Consider the following 23752-nt stretch of genomic DNA (forward strand, 5'->3'; position numbering starts at 1 on the left):
AAACTAAAATTCTTCATGCTGTTGCCAAAGCTAGAAGTGATGTGTATATTTCTCAATTCTCCAAAAATTTGGAGAATTGAGAAAGTGAAACTTGCTGTTCCTAAAGGCCGGCCACTTGTAACTTAATTCTTTCGTCAGAAATGGTCATTTAACTGTCTCATCATCAGGAACGTTGCCCAAGATAAACCACAAATTACACTCCCAAGAATGAGGAAATTATGTCCCAGTTCTGGTGGAAAAACGAAAGTGGAAGTGACACTAAAGGCGAAATGATAAGCTATCTGGTTAATAAATATTAAAAGCCGTGCATCGTCCTTAAGCTAACCTATGATAACGAGGTAACTATAAGTACTGAAGTTTAATTAGATCAAGTACAGGTTCTTAATTGATGAAGATGGATGCAGTAATAGCTAATAAAAAATACGTTTCTTTCTAAGATTCCAAGAACTGCCGTTCTTTTACTCGGATTTTGAGAAAATAGCTGTCCATCTTGTAAGATCAAGGAGGACAAAAAATATCACCCAAATGTAATTTTCCGCTAACATGTTTCTCAGAAATACTGAATTTCTATTTCCTGATGACTGAGAACTCCTGATGTGAACATAGTCCAGATAAGCCAAGAAGAAGGGGTTCCGCCTGTCGTTGTCGATGCCACTGCGAAAATTTTTGATGGAAGCTGACAGAAATATAAAGAAATTTCTCTAGAAGTTTATATGTAATCCTAAATCCAGAAATGCTTATGTATAAAAATCTACAGCAATTTTATAAAGTTTTCACACACTAGAACTGTAAACATGCTGCTGTGCATAATCATACAGAAATTTTATAAAACCGTAGTAGAATGGTATTCTATAGAAATCTGAGTAGTTTTCAAATTGTAATGAAAGAAAATTTTTAGTTTTTCATATACTATGTGGGATAAATGAAAGCAAAAATAAACCCATTTTATTCATAAGTATTGAATAATTTCTGTATGGAAATTTTAGCTTTTTTCCATCTAGATTAGCATTTTTATAGCTTCTAAATGTATGTAACATTTTGTGCAATTTTATATACAGTATTGCCTATGTAATACAAAAATTAAACCGTGTAAAGGCATAAAATCAATTTAAGTCATAAAATTAATTAAAGCATTAACTTTATACTGTTAACTGTAAAATTTTAAATCCTAAAATTCATGTATATGTACCCCTGATGAGAGAAAAGATTTCTTAATTTTAATGCAACTTAAATATTATTTAAAATGTTTTTAGTTTTATTTAAATATTTTTTGAAATCCAAACCATATTGAATTTTTTATTAGGAAAAAAAAAATCGCGTCTGTTCCGAAAATTTCTATTCCTCTCCGCGTGTTAGATCATTCCAAAATTTAGACAACGTTAAATTCTACCCAAAAATGAAAATTTAATTCGTTTTTTTTAATCCGAAAATAAAATTTTATACATTTTATAAGGCTTTCAAATACTCAAATGCGCCTTCAGGATCTTTTATAGAAAATTAAAGCAAGGAAACTTCTTTAGAATTATGGTCCAATTTTCTATAGAATAGATCTGTTCATTTCAGTCGAATTCTGTTAGTTGATTCTATACATATTATATATAAGATTCTGGATGTGGGACCTTCAGAGCTTGAATTGCGCCGAAGCCCAGTGGAGAACCCGGCTTCGGTACTTCTTAGTTTCTAGATATATTCTAATTCTAGCCGCAGCGCACCGGAGTCCTAAATCAGAAGGCTCCGGCACTTCTTTTATGTTAACTGAACAATTATTTTAGTAAAAATTTGATCTCGAAAATCTTACTTTTAGCAATAAAATTATATTAAAAATCGCTTATAGAATTTTAATTTACCTCTTTACATTTTATTTAATTTTAATCATTTAATGAGTTTAATCTTTAATTATTTTAATAAATAATGATAAATTACTTATGAATTAATTAAAAAATAGTTATAAATTAAAGAGTAATTAATAAATATTAATTATTAGTGTCAATTAAATAATTATTAATTAATTTAATACTCACTAACTATATAATTTTTTAATTATTAATGATTTTAATAGTCATTTTATTTATTAACTCTTGTTCCTCTTTCCTGACGGTCTTCCGTAGGCTCCGGCACTTCTACTTTTATAAATTAAGCCTTGGGGACCTTAAAAAAATCTGCATAAAGTTTTAAAGAATCTCTACAGAATATCTACGCATATCTCTACAGAATCTTTGTGCACAAGCTGTACATAAAATTTTATAGGTTTTTTTTAAAAGACCTCTGGCCTAGTTTATGGAAAATTGGGCGATAATTCTGAATAATTCTAAAGAAGTTTAGCATTGGAATTTTTAATAGAATTCTATAAGACATATTCGTAACGGAGTACAGTATGAGTAGAGTATGAGTACAGTATGAGTGATAGGTACAAGTTTAAGTGACACAGGACACCAGTTATTCCTTATTGGTCGTACAGGTGTCCCGCCGCACTAGCTAAACTGCTTCGACCCACCTTCGACGGAGAACACTCCAGAGGGTGCAATCAACTTAGTTGAGAGCTTCAAGCACTTTTCTCTTGATAAGCTCTGTTTGAAGCTTTGAAGAGAGAAGATTAACCATGTTTTTATAGGTACAATTTTTCTATTTTATGTAGATTGAATAGGTTTTTTTTTTTTTTTTTTTGCTTACTTTTTTTTTTTTTAAATTTATCTTTGATTTAGATGTTTTGGCATTGTTTTACATGTAATTTCACGAATTAGGTAGGATGTTCAAACGCCTTTTACGGCCCTAGCTAGGTTTTCAACCTCTCCTTTTCTTATATATATATATATATAAAAGAAATATAATTAAAGAAAAGAGAACAAACTAAAATAGTCCTTTGTGGTCAAAAAATTTTGCGCATTGAGCTGCAAAATTTAGGAAACAAGTTAAAAGAAAATTCCCGGTGCTTACGCCAAAACGTCGCTTAGATACTGTGGTACCGTTGACAATCTTAACATAAGTAAAATAAAGTGCAATGAAAGGTGTAAATATAAAATATTAAATAAACAATATCAACATTTGACTATTTATAAGTAAAATTCAAAACTAATTGCAAATAATATGCTTATCAAGCTAAGGCATATTTTAAACATTAGAATTAAAGTGTGACAAACTTATATATATATACATTTTCTTTCCTCCAAAAGATTTTGGCACAATACTTTTAATACTATTGTTTTAATAGTTTTAAATTACTTTGATGGCCAATTCTACTTTTAGTAACAAATCGGGCCTTTTCGTTTTTCATTGTAGCTTGATCGCCCTCTAGCTTGAAGAATTACGACTTTTATTAACAAATGACTTTTTTCCATTTTACTCTTACTTTTATGGCCATGTTAAGTATTTTTTGCTGAATTAGCCATTTTCACATTTAGAAACAGTTTTATTCTTCTACAACTTGACTGACGACATTTTGAATTTTTTCCATGTCTTTTCGAGTCTTTCAACCCCTCTTTAACTCGGGGGGTACGAGTTCCCGCCAAAGGGCAATCTAATCGCATTGGCTGTTACACAGTGACATTGTTTCCCCCGCCTACGTCACACGACGAGAGGGATGGCTTTGAAAGACACAGAGGGCATTACAACCCCTTTTCAAATTTGCTTCGCGATCAAGAGGACAGCATAGCCACAGGTCTGTTTTTTTTTTTTTTATTTATTTATTTATTTATTTTTTTTTTATTATTTTCTTTGTCTTAGCAAGACCCACGGCGTTTGTTTTCATTTAAATTTAATTTCAGATCTATAAAATTCATAAAGGTTTAATTAAGCTAGCAGTCCAGCCCGTACGTTATTGTATAGTTTGACTTATAGCAGACCGTTATTTATTTTATTTTTATTTTAATTTCAGCTGTACATCGGAGTTGCATTTACATTTTTTACACCTTAATGTGTCATTTTTTGCGGACGCATCGGAAAATTGGAACAGAGAATTGAAGCTCCAAAAGATTTTTTGGGGGGATAATTCATATTATTTAAAAAATTTTTCGTCACACAAGAGTTTCAATTGTCTGTTTCGGCGAAGCGCGTAATAGTGTTAGCTTAGTTCGACGTCCAACTGAAATTTCCCTTGAAAAGCCAGTTTGGAAGTCGAATTAGGCTAATTTACCATTTTCCGCTTTGTAATTTTTATAATTTTTCATATGTTTTAATTTTGTTTTAACTTGTTCCGTCGATCTGTTTTATATATGTGTTAACTTTTCACTCATCACATCGATAGGTTTTTACTGTATTTTTTGCCTTTCACATGTTTCCAACGATTTAATTTCACATATTTCCAACGATTGATTTTAACTGTTTTTTATATTCTACATTTTATTTCGCGTGTAGCCTAATTTTTCACCCTTCAATGTCATTGTTTTTTTTTTTTTTAAATACTGCGTTGAACTATTTCTTGGAGCCACTGCTCCTGGTAACTTTTTGGCGAGCTCACTACAATTTTTCTTATTATTATTTCATAATTTTTGCAGCATACTGCGCAAAAAATTTTTAAGACCAAATAGGTCTTACAGCACAGTACTTACTAGCTTTTCAATTATATATATATATATGTAAGATAAAAATGTATGAATCAGAATTATAATATAACTATAAACATTAATTCTTCCTCTCTATTCTAAAATCGTAATAACTTATCTGCATTGCGTCATTCAAATTAATCATGCGATCTTAGGTAACCGCTAATACCAGATGCCTCTTGACGACCAATCACCGAATTGCAAACAAAAACTTTTCTCTTCGCGTGCCTCCATCTTGCATAACTACGCACTTCAGCTTTTGCTCTCTACTGTGCTAAGATGTAATTTCGCTGGCTTGCTTTCTATCCCAACAATATCAAAAATGTAAATCTTCTGTGGAAAGGCACGACTAGAGTGCCAAGTGATTGTGGCCACAAATATCAATTGGAAATAAAAATGGAATTAAAACTGCCTCGACTGCCAAGTTCTTTAAATACTACGCAATCAAAATTCTTCTTCAATATGGATCTAATCACGCACGACAGTGTTCCGTCTTTTCCTTGTGCTTTTATTATGACATATATATATATATATTCAACTTTACTTTGAATTCGATTTCATAATGACAATTTCCAATGTTTAATTTCTACAAATAATATAGTACTCAAATACATAAAGATGAAAGTGTCGGGGACGGTTACTCGAGTTTTACAGGATTTCTCTACAGTAATTGATTTTTACTCCAAATTGAATTGACTAAAATGCTTCATGAGAATAAGTTCTTTGAGTAGCAACTATTCGCGGAAATATTTGGCCTGACTAGAATTGCCGGTTTGGCTTAAACTTATAACTCGAGTAAAGACGAAACACTTTCGTATTTACGTATTTTTATCAATTATTGTTCATTGAACGGGAGTTGGTTTGTTCCCCTTGAAAAGTCAACTAATTTCCGATCAATGACAATGATTACATGTTTTAATTTTTCCTTTTACAATTGAAATATTATTCCTCGTGATGATTTAACTCCAGTCCCCGTTAAAACATTATTAACATTTTGCTTTCAAATTACTTCAAAACATCTTTCAAAATATAACTTACCAGTATGGATGCACACTTTTAAAATAATTCTACTTTAATTAAACTTAGGAGATAATATAATCAATTAATCAATACTGTTTAGGAAATAAATTATTATATATTTCTTATATATATAAGAAATATATATATATAAATGTATATATATATAGACGTCCTTTTTTTCAAAAAAAAAAAAAAAAGTAGCTAAACTCAAGAGATATTAATTAAAACCTTGGAAAAACGAGAATTTTCACCGTCATTTTTTGGAGTGGCAACAATCTCGCAAGCTGGAGATGAAAATCTGCTTTATTCGAAAGTTGTTGGCACTGCTCGCTTTGAAATCGTAGTGTTTGTTTAAAAAATTTCTAAGTTTTACGATGAAATAAAAAAAGCATTGTCAAACATTAAATACATTATTTCCGATTCCAAAAATTCGTGGGAAGCCATTTCGTCTATTCCCATCTTCGTACGACTTTAATCAGCCAAAATATTAATTAAAAACTCTGAAAGCGCTAATTTTCGCACTCATTTTTCCGAGTGGCAACAGTGTCGCGCGTTGGAGATAAAAATGCTTCACTTCGAAAAGTGTTGCTACTGCTCGAATCGTAGAGTTTGTTTATCAAAAATTTGTGAGTTTTACAAAATCAATACATATAAAGAAGAATGTTTGTTTGTGTGTTTATTTGTTAGCGTTATTGATTTCTGATCAATTATGATAAATCTACCACATTCTAATCGATTAAAATTGAATACAGGGGAAATATTGGATGGAACTTGAGCTTTTACGACCATTTGATTATAAAGATGAAAATCATTAAAAACTGCGTACCATTGTTGCTGATATAATAAGAGAGAATTAGCTTATTTTTCTATCGAGATTTTTTATGTGGGTTCCATATTGCATCAGTCTGAAAAATGTATAACTATGAATCGTATTTTTTGCATCGTTATTAGAGAAGGATTACAGCGGTATAGTTCTCTTGGTTGTTAGATGCACGATGAAACGTTGTTATTTGCACGATGAAATACATTGAAGAGCTGTCGGGATGTTGTAAGATCATAGCAGACAATCCACTGCTGCGACAGAGCTGAATATGCATCGTGGTGTGATCAAACGACTATGGAATCAAACGACTGTTCGAAGGGATCAAAACCCCTGCAGAAGGCATTGGTCTGGAAACCGGAGGATTACCACAATGGCAGACGATCGCTACTTCTTGCTATGTGCAAGACGCCGTAGATCCCTAACAGGATGACAGCTGGCGTCGTATCTCTCTGATGCTGCAGGACGGCCCATATCCTGCCAAACTGTATTGCGACGACAGCATAAAGGTGGACTAAACTCCCGACAACCTGACCTGCGGTTTTGTGTTCCCGCATTGTCCTTGTCAGAAGGAGGTTGAATTGGGCCCATGAACATCTCAGTTGGACACCACAGCAGTGGGGCCTCGTATTCTTTACGGATGAGTCTCAATTTAACATCCAGAACGATTCCCTAAGGGCAATGATATGGCGAGAGCCATAGACGCGCTATCGGGCACCAAACATCGTCGGAAAAAACCATTACAGAGGAGAAGGCAAATTTATATAGGCTGAGATAGGAATAAACGACCGCACTCACCTCTACGTTATTCCTATGGTTCCGTCACGTTCATCGCGATATCGCGATGAAATTCTACATCCTCTTGTGCGTCCTTTTATCACTGCAAATGGGTACAGATGCGATGTTTATGGACGATAATGCCCGCCCGCATAGATCTCAAGTGATGCGGAGTTATCTGGAGAAGGAAATCATTCCACATCTGCCGTGGCCTGCTAGATCACCTGACCTAAATTCCATACAGCATGTGTGGGACATGTTGGGACGACAGATAGCAGGTCGCAGTGTGCCGCCAGGCACCCTTCACGAGCTCAGACATGCGTTACAGGAATGGGACTTCTGCCACAACCAGCGATCAACGGCACTGTTACCGGCTTTCCTCACCCCTGTCAAGCATGCATTTCAGCTAGAGGGTATCATACCAGTTATTAGCGTGATGTTTCCATTGCACTTTCTTCCGACCCACTTGATCTTCGCGCACTTTCGTAATACTTTTGTTTTTGTATGTATTTGCTTTATTGTTTGCTATGTAGTTTAGCAATGCCATACCAACCTCTTGGATAAAATTTCAGGAATATCCATTTAAATAGTTTTTGTTTTATTCCATGTTTTGCCTTTGCTGCTTATATTTTTGTGCAGAAGTGTATTTATATATTATTATATCTATTTCTAGAATGTATATATTACTTACATTTTAGTTTTTAGTGGTTATATTTATTTATTTTGAAATTGATAGTATAATTTTGCGATTTTTACATTACATACTTAACAAAACCAAGGTGCTTCTTTTTTCCACTAAAAAGATGTTTTTCCTATTTTGAATTCGATTTTTAGTATCCTTGAAACATAGGGGTGGAATCCTTAATTTTCAGAAGTGTAAATAACTGAATAAACATTAGTTACTTCTGAGCAATTATGAAAAATAGAAACGTTTTTGAAAACCAGATGTTAGCTAATAGATAAAGTTCAGATTAAAACTTGCCTCCTGATGACGTATTTATCTGAAATTAATTAATCAGCTACATCATTAATTGTTTAATTATTACTTCATAACATAAAAAATTTAATTAGGTTTGAGATAAATTCTTTAATAAAAATCTGTACTCTTAGCCAAAGCTTTTTACAGTTTCCTACTTTTAAAAGTCAATAATTACTTCAAATTGATTTAGATTTTATAAGAAAACATATTTTTTAAATAAATTTGCCTCAATAAGTTATAATTTATTTATTTTCATTAGTTATTATGTTTTCCAACATCAGCAGCATTTACGCTGCACTTACGATTTTTTTATATAAAAAGCACAACCAGTTCCCAATATACCACAAAGTATACTTGGGGCTTACAGAAGTAAGTAGGAAACACAACACAGAAAAGTAAACTGTAAAAGAAATTTTTTAAAAACCAATCAAGGATTACAATAATTTAAAATGAGTTTGCAAAATTAGTCAAAGGCACTTCTTTCAGGATTAAACTAATGAAAATCTGGAGGCCAGTTAATATTAATATTTTTAAGTACCAGTTTTAAGATCTTTTTTGCAGTGTCAAATTTAGAACACAGGAGAAGCACATACTCAGATTTTCTTCGCTACCGACGCTGTAGTCACAAATTATCTCTGGACCGAACTTAAATGTGCTCAGATAACTTTTAAAGTGTCCATAGCCAGTAAGGAATTGGATCGTTTTGAAACTTGAGAAAAAACTCTACATTTTGTCTGACTATACTTTTATTAACAGAGGGCCTACTCTATTCTAAGTCGTCATGATTAGCCAATGACGTAAAAATTTTATTCTTTTCTAACATTTGTTTTTCTTACTTGCGTTACTATAATGTTTTTCAAAATCTAAAAATTTAAAATTCACCTTTTGGAAGATTTAAAATTTTCATTTCCCAATTTGTTTGACCAGTGGCGCCAATCATTAGCGTCTACTCTTGCCTTTTGGATTGCTGTCGTTTCCTTTGTTCTTACAGTGATGCGTTCTAAAATTATGGTTCTGTGTTAATTTTTATATATTTTATAATCATCACATTTAAATTTGAAGTTTAATATCAATGCACAGAGCCTATTTTTCTTTTGCTTTTTAGGGTACTTGATTTATTTCATGTGGAATAGTTTTTCATGTTTTTATTTTATATGAATGGACAACTGTTGCTTCGGGTGGGGCATTCAGAATTTTTGAATAAACTATTATAATTAATTTACTTAAGATGGTTCATCAGCTAATTCTGGATGAACATAGCAATGGTTTTCCTAGGGGAAGGGATTCAGTTGAATCTGACGTACCTCCTCTTTATAACATTGAATCAGGATTGAATTCCTCTTCTTACTTTTTGTATTTATATATATATATATATATATATATATTTCAGAAATTCTGGTTTGAAATCAATTACTTACTAATTTTTATCGGAAATTTTTAGGATTTTACTGGTTTTAATTTTATATCTTTCATGTCTTTGTGAATTAGATTCTAAATTTCTTACTTTTTTGTCTATAACTGATTCATTTTTCAGCAGCATATTATGCGGAAATAATATTAGGATATTTTTGTTTATTTTTTGTGTGTGATACTGTTATATACATATATAGTATATGTATGTGTGAGTGTGATATTTTAATGCTCTGCTTGAAAACTGCGTAGTTAGGAAGATGACACTTGAATACTAATGTGGCAGCTTAGAACTATCATTTTATTCCATGATAATGCACAGCAAATCTTTTTTAGTAGACAAGATATTTTTAGATCACAGTTAAATGCAATATTTTTAATGTACACGGGCTCTTAGACACAGAACAAGGACGATAATTAAGCATGGCAGCGCAGAGATGTTTGGCAGGGCAGACGTTAAGAAGGAATGACGTAATTGCTCGCGAAGCAGTATTTACACTGGTGTGCAAAAATTAAGGACGAAATCGAAAAATTAGCATATCAGCTGTACGAAGAGGCAGAGCGGACAGAAAGAACAATCAAGAGATTAAGTAAGGTGATGTACGGTAGCACATGCGCAGATATGCAAGTACACGTAATGGGGGAGTGTCTGAGTAGTATAAAGCATGTTGTCGGTGTAAGATCAGTATTTCTGGCAAAGAGATTGCACGCCGTATAGCAGATAAAATCACACCGAGTTGCTGCCTCAGCGAGAAATGGCGAATAATCAATCTGTTAGACGACATCTGGATGCTTTTACCCGAGGTCGAATCATTGGGAAGTTGGAGAAAGGCCGCAGTGTGACAAGTGTGGCTGCAGAGTTCGAAATTGCTCACAGCCTCGTTTCACGACTTTGGAGACAATTTCAAACTACAGGAGCAGCTATCCGGGGGTTTAGTAGTGGTCGTCCACGAGGAACCACACCCGCAGATGACCGGTATATTGCCTTACAGGCCAGAAGAAACAGGCAGCAGACAGCGGGAGAAATCGCTAGACACACGACACAGGCGACTGGAAGACCGATATCGCGTTTTACCGTGGCTAGAAGACTGCACGGTGGTGGTCTGTTTGCACGACGCCCTGTACGGTGTGTACCTCTAACGTCTGCCCATCGGAGAAGGCGTTCTCTGTGGTGCCGGGAACACCGGAATTGGAGAGACAATGAATGGGGACGAGTACTCTTTACAGATGAGAGCAGATTCAGTCTGAGTAGCGATTCTCATCGCATACTCATCTGGAGAGAGCGGGGAAGCCGCAATCATCCCTCGAACATCATTGAAAGGGACAGGTATGGAGGTGGCGGTGTTCTCGTTTGGGGAGGCATCATGCTTGGTAGTCGTACAGACCTTCACATCTTCGACGCAGGTTCAGTCAACGGGACCCGTTATTGTAACGAGATTCTTCTTCCATATGTGCGTCTTTTTAGAGGCGCTATGGGTCCGCAGTTCCTTTTCATGGACGACAATGCACCATGTCATCGCACAGTAGCTGCCGAACAGCTCTTAGAGAGTGAGGATATTGAACGTATGGATTGGCCGGCACGATCTCCGGATCTCAATCCCATCGAGCATGTATGGGATTTTCTAGGCAGACGCTTGGCAGTTCGTACCTTACCACCAGTAACGATTCCGGAGCTTCGATTGGCGCTGCAAGACGAATGGACAGCAATGCCTCAACAACTCATTGACACCCTCATTCTCAGCATGGGCAGACGCTGTGAAACCTGCCTAGCAGTCAGGGGAGATCATATTCCCTATTAAAGACCGGATGTTTCTTGCTGGACACCCATCACAGGGATGTTTCGGCCTTCAGTCGCATTGCGCTCCATGCTACTTTTTCAATAAAGCTTCTTTTTATCCCTCTGATTTCTCTTTTAGTAAGTGTTGCTTACATTACTCATGTCCTTACGTATTGGGGATCTTACGGTATTAAATGTGTTGATTTGGAAAGCTTTTGTACAAAGTTATATTGAAAAAAACCGTCTCGCCCTTAATTTTTGCACACCAGTGTATACTAGGTAGGTGCATATGTACAGCTAAGCTGCGATTAGTTCATTTTAAGTTTTAGTTCTGTTTGCAAGCCAATTAGTTCTTAGCGTAGCCATAGTATTTTATTATATCGTACATGTATATATATCACTAGCATTAAAGACTACGATTGTTCTTTAGATACCTGGGAGAAAATTGAATTCCTGTTCTATTAAATAAATTATATATCTATATACATATCAGGCGCTAATGCTGGAAAAAAGATCTAACAACTCTCTGATTTTTCATATATTATTCTGAACTCATTTCTTTTTATTAATAAATGAGCATTTACTAATAAAACAAAGAAAAAACAAATTCATTAAAAAAATTTAAATTACTAATTTTCGAACTCATTGATTTACTTTTAGTTTATCTCCGCCATTTTGATAAAACCGGTTTAAAGAATTTCTATTAAGCAGAGTTTTACGGTGTTTAGAAATGTATAAAAATTATTTTGATTTTTCTTTCTCCAGCACGTTCAGAGTACTTAAGAATTTTAGAATATAAGGCATAAAGAGGAGCACGTAATGATGTCAATCTCTTTTGTCTATATTTATTGCTTTTCATACCAATGCATAAATTTTGCAAGAAGTAGAAAGTAGATAGGTATCAGACTACAAATTCGTCCTTATTTTAAATCAATTATGTTTTTAATTCTTATACTTTCGTATTTTAAGTGGTGGATTTGCAATTATTTGAACAATAATCTTATTTCCAAGATACTGGAAACTCTTACAAAAGGCATACAAAAACAATGCATACAAAACACTTATCAGGAAAAATGATCCATTGTAGATATTCTCCACAAAGAAGGAATAGATATGATTGTAAACCTAAACCGAAGCTTCTTTGATAGCAGATGCTTGTAGGGTTTCATGTCTGGTAATTTCCAGCTTCCTTATGCAAACGAAGAGAGTGTTGGACCACAAATACACACACATTCCATTCCGAAAATTATGCTGGCAACTTCCATTTGATGATTTAATGTTATGCCTGAAATAAACGCAGGAAAAGCTTCACAGGAAAATTATTGATATTAATAACTATGATGAGAATAATTTTTCTATTATCTGTTCTTCGCTAGTTTTTAAGTTAGTCTTTTCTGAAATAGCACAAGTTAGAGAATATACAAAATTCGCTATAGTCGATGCTAATCAGTACACGCATGTGGGAACTAATTACTACTTAAATCCATAAGATCTTCATACAGTGTTGCCAAAAAATTCAAAAAAGTCGCAAATGACGTCAGAGATCACGTGATTTTTTTGTGACTTCATAGTTACGCGTGCTCATATGACCTCTGACGTCATCACAAATTTCGGTTAGTTACAGATTGGTAAGTACCGTTGGGAAGGTGGTAAGCTCCCTTTCTTAAATAAATTCGTATTTAATCGATTTATTGAAACAAGAAATTTATTTTAAGTTCGTAAAATAGCTAAGTGCCTACGTTTCATGATGATGTGAAAAATGGAGTGTATAGAGTAAAATCTCGCTTTCCTATAGCCCATTATGTCTCAAAATGACGCGATTTCGTCACAAAACATGAAATAAAAAAATTCGAATTCGAATTTCGAAAAAATCGCTTCGAGGTGCACTGGCTCTTGTCTGTGTACCAAATTTCGTAGCCGTGGGTCTATTAGCTTACGCGCAGCGCGAACGAAAGACACACACACACACAGACAGACTCTTTATTTTATTATATGTAGAGAAGAAGATACATTTTTATTGATTTTTTTGATAAAGTTGTTCTGCAGAGTAAAATTCTGAGCGAAATTTTTTGTTCTTTGAGTTTCTTTCATGAACCTAGTAGCTAATTCAGCGTTCCAAATTTTTGAGATGGAGAGCGAAATACATCTGCAGGCTTTTGCGGATGATTTCCTTCTAGTAACTTCGGGAAGAAAGAATGTCGAGAAAATTACACAAAATGCACTAAATAGGTTCTTAGAGTGGGCACAAACACATAAACTTACGATTACAGCAGAAAAAACTACCATGCTATTTATAGGGCGTAAAAGAGTAATGAAAAGAAATCCTACCATTAGACTCAACGGTAGCTCAATAAAATGCTCTTCAAACATAAAATACCTAGGATTTATCCTCAACAATAATCTCTCTTGGATTCCCCACTTAAAAGAACTCAGGAAAAGATGTATCGCACTCACAAACACAATGCTACGCACAACAGGACTGCAGTGGGGAGCACCACCATGGGTGCTTAAGAGGTGGTACCAAGCAATAACAGAAAGAATTGTTCTCTACGGCGTAGCGATCTGGGGAAATACACTCAACGTAAGCATGCGTAGATTACTTCTGTCCATGCAAAGGCTGCAACTCTTGCTAATCTGCAAGGGCTACAGAACTACTTCAACGACAGCTCTGCAGGTTCTAGCAGGAATTCCTCCGCTAGACCTGCAAACGGAAAGGGAGTCGTTAATTGCAAGAGTGTTAAGGCTAGGTGAGGATGGAGTTCTATGGGAACAACACCACTTTGCTGAAGACTTTGAAAAACACAAGCCAGTGACTCAAGGACATCCGGCTGAAACACATCTAAAAAAGTGTATTCTAGGCCACTATGTGACACCAAAAGATAACCACACAGCTATATTTACAGATGGCTCAAAAACCGAGACGGGTACTGGCAGTGCCTTCTGCGTTCTAAAAGGTAATACAGCTGTGTATAAATGGAAAAGAAGACTTGGCAGTAGGAACTCAGTATTCCAAGCTGAGCTGGCAGCACTTAAAGCAGCAATTAATTATGTGAAGAGGAACAGACTTCTCCACATTACTATTTACAGTGATTCTGCCTCTAGCCTTGACGCAATCAAAGGTTACAAAAGTAGAAGCCAGTATGTCCAAGAAATTAGAAAAATCCTCCTCAGTCTTCCACCATTAGAAAGGCCATGCCTCACGTGGGTTCCGGCTCACGTGGGCATTAAAGGCAATGAGGAAGCAGACACCCTGGCAAAAGAAGCGGCAAAGGAGGTCTCAAGAACAGAACTGCCAGATAAATTACCTAGGTCTCATCTCAAAAAGATCACTCTAAAACAACTGATAGACAGATGGCAAGCCAGATGGGACACAGCAGATACAGGAAGGAGAACGTATATGTTCTTCCCCAAAACAACGCTAGAGTTAAACTGCAATAGTGGTAGTCAGACACAGTTTTATACAGGTCATGGCCCATTCCTGACCAATCTGCATAGATTCAGCCTGAGTGACACAGAAAGATGTCAATGTGGAGAGGTGGGGGATCCAGACCACTACGTCTTCCACTGCACAAACACGGCACAGTACCATATAAGAAAGCCAAGTCAAGCTTACTGGCCACAATGGGCGGCAAATATGAGAACAAACAAAACAGCAAATAAAAAGCTACAAGCGGTAATCAGCCATTGTCAGAGAAAGTATTCTCTAATACGACGATAAGTGTCCCCAAATAGAAATAATCAAGTGCTTAGCGCTCTGAATCATAAAATGTATAAATCACACTAAATCAATCTGGGCACACACCTCGAACCTCTCAACCCAAGACTAACTTAGATAATTAGGACTATGGCAACAACCTGCCTATATTCTTTATAATGTTTACTTTTGCAATTAATGTACAGGTCTAGGACTCGCAAGACCAGATCGTGCCAGTAAAATCTTCAACAGCAATGAGTTTTTCCTACACTTACTAATCGTGTATTTAAATTACAAGTTTGTGATAAATAGGTTCAAGAAGGGCAAGGTCAACTTATGTTATCACCTCAAGTTTATGAATGATATTATTATTGGTATGGCATTTTTGCCTTCTTAATTTTAATAAATCTTCAACTTTTTATGCAAATTTTAGGGAAGAAATATCTGTATTTATGTGATCAATTGCATGTTTGAATCTCTTCCCTAGTGATCAGCATTACGTGCTTAATTATGTTTTGTATAAATTATGTGCATGTTTTGCACTGCTTATGTATTCAAGTGTTTGGAATCAGATATCAGTTTTACTTAGTATGGTGCTGTACTTTTCTGTTTATGTTCACTTTAAAGTACTCAAGTCTGTATTTATTCCTTCTCAGCATGTACTATGAAGGTCAGTTCGTACTTGGCTAGGATTTAGACTACATAGCAGTACTTAATGATCAGTTTTATGTATTATGCTTATCAGTTTTATTTTTAGTTTTCATGTATTATGTATGCATTTTTAAGTGTTATGTATGCAGGCATTAGGGATCAGCTTTCTGTATTTCTGTACTCAGTATCATGTTAGTTTTTCACTTTAATATTCAGTTTTGTACTTATGTATGTATTATCCTGTCTGCAAGTACTACGAAAGAAAATGTAGGTGAATGGTTCAATTTGTAAAACAACTACAGTTTAAGTATGTGCAAAGAACTAAATTATGCAGGAATTTGTTATCTTAGTGATAACAGGTACACAATCTTTTAAATGTTCTTACATAAGAGTCAGGCACATGGAAAGTAAACTGCGTTAAATTATGTTTGGGCGCTAGGATTTTTTTAATCATCTTTTAATCTCTCTCTTTATTATTTTTTTATTTTTTATTTATTTATTTATTTTTTTTAAGTTTACTATGTGCAATAATTTAATAGGTTACAACTTTCCTCCATGCAGGACCAACGATTTCACAGAAGCCCCATAAAGATATGACGGTTGTGTCACGATAAGCACCCGCATGTAGACATTTAGCAAGTCCAGAAAATCCACGGCAGTTAATTTTTCAGGCAAAGTCCTTCTATCTTTACTTTATCTAACACAAGTTTCTGTCTATTCTAACAGCGATTCTTAACGGTCTTTTGATTGCTTCTTTGCTTAATTTTAAGTAGTTCCTAACAGGATACTCTTTCCCCGTACAACAACATCCAAGCTTATATGTAGACTTTATGAGGCTCTTAGCCGTCTATTCGGCTGCGTTCCCGGAGCAGGATGGAGCAGAGAGTAGATGGTTTCTGCCAGGAAGATAACACACTGTGAGGCTAAGGCCAGGTCAGTGGTCTTCCTTGGTGGCGCTCACTCACTCACTCACTCACTATTTTTTATCTGATTGATTTAAATAAAAATGCATTTAACTCATGTTATATCTAATTAAAAACATTAAATATTTTATAGAATTACATTATATATATATATATATATATATATTCCTTTTCAAATAAGTGGAAGATATGTAACGTTCCGATGTTAGTCTAAATGTCTATTCCTCTAGCATTCAGTAAAATGTTTCTCTATTCTATCTGGACTATCTCTATCGATAATAAATCATATTAAACTTTAAAAGGGCCGTTTTTTGTATTTATTTATTTTTTAATTCTTCTTTCTAACTCATCTAAATTCTTCAATTTCTTCGTTAATCTTTTTGATTATCTGTACAGTATATTAGTTGAAAAAATAATTGCTTTAATCATTCTCCTGCAGAGACAGTTGCAGTAAAGATTCTTTTTATCGTGAACATTACAAAACATATTGATGGAAATGGTGTCTGATGAAAGAAGTAACCCTGAACTAGCAATTTTTAATCTGGCTTTCAGTTTAAAACGTACGTAATGTATAGAAAGCGTCCTTGGTTGTAAGATATCCTAGATAAGGTAGGTTTCATCTTGTTTGACATAAAAATTCGGCTGAATTACTGCTAAAAGATTCACTGTATTAAATACTACCGCTGCGCTGCCTTTAGGAAACACAAGCTACATCCAGCCCTTTGTACTTTCTATAACCCTCTAACTAAATAGTACATAAATTTTTTTAAATACTGTATGCATGGAAACAGGCGGTACTCATGATATGATTCTAAGCCCTGCTTAAACTTTTGAATAACGTCATTCAGTCAATTAAAAATAAGCACAAAAAAAAAAAAAAAAAAAAAAAAAAAAAAAAAAAAAAAACCTGACAGGTTTCAGATTTTAAATCTAACGTCTAAAGGGTTGGTTTTTTAACGTTTTGTGTGTTGCCTTTATTTATTAAATGTCATGTTCTTCGTACTTAAACCATAAAATGCAGTTCAACAGCAATCTCGTAAAATAATTTTAAAATGAGCATGTTTTCAGAATTTCGGATACACAGTCTCGCGCGCTGGAGATAAAAATGTTTTTTCTATACAACGTTGCCATTGCTCCCTTTGAAATCCCTAAGTTTATTAATCAAAAATTCGTTAAAGTTTTACAAAACATGAAATCGATAATAAAACAAATTCCAAATTAGGGCTACCAGATGCCCATATTCGATGAAAGATTACGTTATTCAAAGTTAGATGGCTCTAGTTACCGTTGTTTTATAACAATGCGAGAAACATACATACATTTAGGCAGATTCTTCATTGTTTAATTTCTTTAAATATAATACAGGGCGATAATATTTGGTGGCAACAATTTGAAAAGTGGAACAAGGCAGAAAGTGAATCAACTCAAAATGCCAAAACGAAATTAATAGTCCTTCTGGGCAAATTGCCCCTTTGGACTGAAAAAAAAAATTCGAGAAAACTGCTTATCCCAAGATTATTTCTGATGGATCCTAGAAATTCTAAATATTTAATAGAGAAGTTCCAGTTAAAACTGTAATTAAGAATCTCTTTTTTTGGATGAAAATTAAAAAAATTTCAGAATTGCTAATTTCTTTTCTTCGCCAATACACAGGATAACGAATAATTCGCCTTTGTATATTTCTAGTGTTTTATAATTTTGGCATATTATTCTAACTTAAAATCTGGTTTATTTACGATTTTCCATTAAACATTTTTCTACCAAAATCGGCAGAGCACTTCCTTTTCAGGGTTATTCTTATTCAGAATTTGCTCTGTCATTATTTCCGTGTATATTATCTAACGGTAGAAGTACATTCGTGTTACTTCCATTTGTGAAAATGCTTTATTTATACTTTAGTAGCTGCCTAAAATAGTTACTATAAAAAAGAAAAATATGTAAAGATTTTTATGAGTTCAGCTAATGTAATTTCATGCGTCCAACCAGTAATTACTAATAATACAGATGAAGATGCGCATTTATTATTTTTAAATCTCTTAGTTTGTTAATCTATCTGACCCACTGCCGATTTCAGATTTTATATTACGCCCAAAAGGGCGTTTTTTTAATTTGCACATACACACACGTTTTGAGAGCATCTAAGCTAACACCCCTTTAGGCTAAAAATATTTAAAAACAGCCGATCTTTAGAATTTCCCATAGACAGTATCGCACGCTGGAGATAAAGATATTTTTTTTCTGTACAGTGCGTTGCCATTGCTCGCTTTGAAATCGTTGAGTTTCTTAATCAAAAATTATTTAAAAGTTTAAAAAATCTGAAATAGATAATAAAATAAATTCGAAAGTCATGATTCGGACTTCCACGTGCCCATATTCAGATGGAGGACTACGTTATTCAAAATTTGATGGTTCTAGGTATCGTTAGTTTTTCACAGTGCGAGAAACATACATAGTACATTCATGCAGATTCTTCATTATTAATTTTTTTAAATCTAACGCAGGAAAATAGTTTTTGATGGCAATAATCTAAAAAGTGATACAGTCGTTTATCGTGATTCGACGCAAAATGCCGTTTCGAGAATCATAGTCCTTCTGAGCTAACGACCCTGTGGGCTAAAAATTCATTAAATTCGTACAAAATGTGAAATAAAAAAATTCAGAATTTGGGTTTGATGGGCACATGTTCAGATGGAGGTCTGTATGCTCAAAATTTGATGGTTCTAGATGCCACCGTTTTTTAACCAACGCGAGGAACATACGACTTTGTGGCTCTCCTTTATGTTCTCTGTGTGGACAACATAAAATTTTTGATACTACTATATAAGGTATTTCTCCCGCCTTCCAAGCAGTGCCTTCGTAGTGGTCTGCACACTGGGCGCGCATTCCAGAGATCCGCAATTCGATTCTCCGCGAAGACGTTACTCATTTTTCATCTTTCCTGCTTCCCAAAAATGTAATTTCTCTACAGTGGCGCCCGAACTAAAAGGGTGTTGGATAATGTTTCTCCGCACCCAGGATTTGGCGTTGGTCGCCCAATCGCCCTTTAAAAGGGCGAGTATATAAGGTATTTCTCCAGCCTTCCTAGCATGCCTTCGTGGTGTGGTGGTCTGCACGCTGGGCGCGTATTCCAGAGGTCCGCGGTTCGATTCTCGGTGAAGACGTTGCTCATCTTTCAAGTCTCCTGCTTCCAAAAATACCTAACGTCTCTACAACTCATCTTGACTTGTACACTGCATTTGAGTTTTTAAACTGTAAAGTACAGAAATATTGGAAGGCTAAAGATCTGATGGAGTCATAGCCAGTGTTCTGGGCGTTTGTAATAAATAAATATACATATAGAATATTCTTCATTTAATAACAGAGATTTAAGATTTTACCGCGAATGAAAATTAACACGGATATTTACGAAAATATCTTACAGAATTCTACAAAAGAACTCAGTTTCTTCACAGCCATTTTAGAATTATAGCCTGTATCTTACGAAAATGTTTTGCAGAATTCTACAAAGGGACTTAATTTCTTCACAGCCATTTAGAATTATGGCCGAATTTTCAATAAACTGAATCACAGATCTCCTACAGAATTCTATGAAATTTTAGATATAGCTTCTCTAGAATTATGTATAGAGACCCTATAGAGATTTGTACAAATATTCTATAAAATTTCTAAAAATCCCGCATATAAAATTTTCCATAATATGTATAAGATCAACTAACAAAGTTCTACCGAAAATATCTGATCCAGTTTATAGAAAGTTATGCCGCGATTCTAAAAAATTTCAAACTTCCTTGTTTTAATTCTCTACAAAAGATCCTGTGGAAGCCTTTAAACCTTTAAAACCACATTAAAAACAACAAAATTTTTCTTTGGAATTAAATAGAATGAATTAAATTTTCATTTTTGAAGAGAAATTTTTAAATGATTTACAGTGTCACACTTTTATTTTCGAATATTTGTATTTTTGAAATTTATTTGTATAGATCTTATTTGATACATGTTGAAACTTATACTCTAAATTTTTTCCTAACATATTTTTATTTTATCTTTTCTGTTTTCAGACTTGCTTGTTGCAAAATAAATATCACCAAAATATTCTTTGCAATAGAATAATTTATTCCAGAAATGTTAATTATTAATTTACATAATAATTTGGACACTCGAAAGTTTTGTTGAAATCTTTTGAAAGACGGTGTTTCTTGCCATATTTCTTTGTTTTAAACAAAAATGCATCGCATGAGTTATTGTCTACATTTGGAAATTATTACTTGTTTAGCATATTAACAGTCCCTTATCTGAAGTGTACATGGAAAGAGCCACAAATTAATCACAATTTCTGATCGAAATTTTTAATTATTCACGATTTTAAAGATGATAAAGGTATGGCGGTTTTACAGCAGCTGGATTTTTGAACTCTTATTTACTTTCTAATTGTTTATTGAATTGCCTTATTTCATTATCGCTGGGAGACCTCCATTGTTTATCCCATACAATTATTAAAGCCTCCCGTAAATTTATTTAAGAATGATTTGTGTGGCGTGGAATATTTAAAGATATATCGAATTGGACACGGTCGTGGAAAACTGTCAGAAGTCGAAAATTTTTCGAGACACTCGTAGCACAATCGTTTCCTGAGGACGACAATTTGAGTATGATTTAATTTCTTCACTCAACAAGATTTTTAGCAATTCGCCATTTTCGAACTTCTCTACATCCCCCATGGACTAGCTGAGCGATTTCACTGGACTCTTAAGCAAGTGTCATCAAAGCACATGCTAGACAGAAACTTTACCGATTGTCCTTCTTGGCCCTTGCTCAGTTTTTAAGAACGGGAAACCCGTTATTTTATTCCGTTATTATGAGAACGGTATCGATGGATTCGCAGAATTTTTTGGAATCCGAGGACACGCGTCTCGAATTTCAACTCGGCGCCGTTCCGTAGATATTCGAGAAGAAATAATTTGGCACGTAGCCAAATCCCTGTAATAGGGAAAACCCAAGAAAAGAAGTGAAAAATGTAGGAAAAATTAGTTTTTAATTAATATCCCGGCTAATTAAAGTCCCAAAAAGACGCGAATGGTCAAAATGGCGTGCCACGGATCTGCGGAATCCAACGGTGTGCTTCGCTAAGCCCAGGAGCCAGCCGTTTCGGAGGAGATAATGTTACTTCACCCCACATATATATGCGGCTTAAGTGTCTGTTTGTCGCCGATAGTTTATTGGTTGCTTGCGTAACTGTACTAGCCATTAGGGTGAAGTTGCCACGGCACACGGTTGCCGTTTCAGTTGAGACGTAGACAATTTCCTGTAAAACTTGCCTTTTCTATGACCATCCATAAGTCTCAGGGCCAAAAGCTTAAGCGTGTTGGCATTTTTTTTACCTGAGCCTGCATTTGGACACAGTCATTTTTATGTTGCCTAATTAAGACACAATAACACGCCGAATAAATACTAATTCAGAAGTAATCATTTGCGGTTTTGCAGCTGAGGATGGTGGTTCGGTAAAACCATCGAAACTAGTCCTGCGAAAATTTTGAAAATATAACGCTAATTTTTGTTGTTTGACTTCTGAATTTATGTTGCCTGTTGAAGAATTTGTGAAAGAACGGACGTAAAATTAAAAATAATTGATGGTCTTCTGCAAGGAAGCTTAAAAATGATGGAAAGCTCTAAACAAGAAATGTTGTGTGCAAAGAGATCTTTGACATGTGAATTAACATTTCATTATTTAAATCACCTTTATTGATTGAGCTAGCGGTGGGCTCTTAAGAAATGTACCGCCAGTGGTTTCCTTCATTGCACTCTACTTTAAGTAATTAAGCAAGTAGAAGGGGCAAACCCCGTGGGGCAGTAAGCAAAGGGGCGTCCTCGCGCCTGCCCTGAGTAATTCAGTTTAAATTAGCAGACACCTTTGCACAAATCATTTTAATTACAATTTATAATATCTAGAACAGCGGGGTCATTTCGTATGACCGCCATGCTTTCTAGTTTATTATATTTGGGTATGGAAGAACTGTTGTGAGGCGAAAGTCAAATGAAGAAATGAAGCTGAAAAATCTATTGCCTTCCGTTAAGCACGAAGGTTGAAGCATAGTGGTTTGGGTGTGTTTCGATTATTCTGAGCTGGAAAATTTACTTTTTACAGAAAATAACATGGATCAGTATAAATATATAAATATTCTTAATGAAAACCTAAAAGCATCTGCAATAAAACTCAATATGTAAAATACATTCAATTCCTATCAAGATAACGATTCTAAATATACAGCCCTAAATATTCGCTTAAACATGCAGGCTTGCATGTTCGCTCGTGGTTATTATACAACTGCCCTAAAGTTATCCAAACTCCTCCGTATTCTGCATACGTAAATCCTATCGAACATGTTTGGAGTGTTGGAGGAAAGAATAAGTAAACATGACATTTCTATGGAAGCTCTGTTAAAAGCAATTCTTACTAAAGAATGGAACATTCTTACTTGAAGAAATAAGTTAAATCCATGTCAAAGCGCATGAAAAATATGGTTTTAGGTAAAAGATTCCTAATGAAGTATCGGATATCCCGTTATTTTCATGTTTTTGTTAAATGTAATGTTCAGTGTCCTGATACTTATGTAAGTTCATTTTCAGAACATTTTGAATAATTTTTGTTAAACCAATCGAATAACTTTTTTCCATAACAAACAGGTTTTAAAAAAGATTATCAATGGTTTACGTCAGTGATTCTCAACCGGTGGTTCGCAGTGTTTGCAGAGTGGGTTCGCGAAAATATAATAGTAATGGCGGATTTTTTAAAACGCCATTAAAATCAAAAAACAAAACAAAAAAAAAAAAAAAAAAAAAAAAAACACAAAATTTAAAGAACACAACACAGTGTAAAACAGACTGTTCTCTGCCTGTTTGTTAAGAAATCTGTTATAAATTTCAATATTTTCATTTCTTTTTTCCTTATTTGTTTTTCAAAATTACTTCATCAATATCAAATTATATCAACAATTTTATACATTATAATTTATTCCTCTTATTCAAGTAATAAAATACTATTCTCTTATTATTACAAACATTTATCTATATTTAAAACATTTTATCAATGTGATTAGTATCATGTTCTGCTTTATATTTAAAATCATTGCAGCAGTTTTCCCTTCTATGTAATATTTTTTTTAACA

General features: G+C 34.3%; 1 protein-coding gene across 2 annotated transcripts in view; it reads left to right on the forward strand.

The window, feature by feature from the left end:
* The window catches only part of LOC118189894 (uncharacterized), a 170721-nt gene that overhangs the window by 105161 nt on the left and 41808 nt on the right, over positions 1 to 23752 (forward strand). The gene's annotated exons all lie outside the window — the stretch shown is intronic.

The sequence above is a fragment of the Stegodyphus dumicola genome, chromosome 10 (genome assembly GCF_044657685.1).
Source record: "Stegodyphus dumicola isolate Sdum_Otavi_A_Nest chromosome 10, ASM4465768v1".
Taxonomy (NCBI): domain Eukaryota; kingdom Metazoa; phylum Arthropoda; class Arachnida; order Araneae; family Eresidae; genus Stegodyphus; species Stegodyphus dumicola.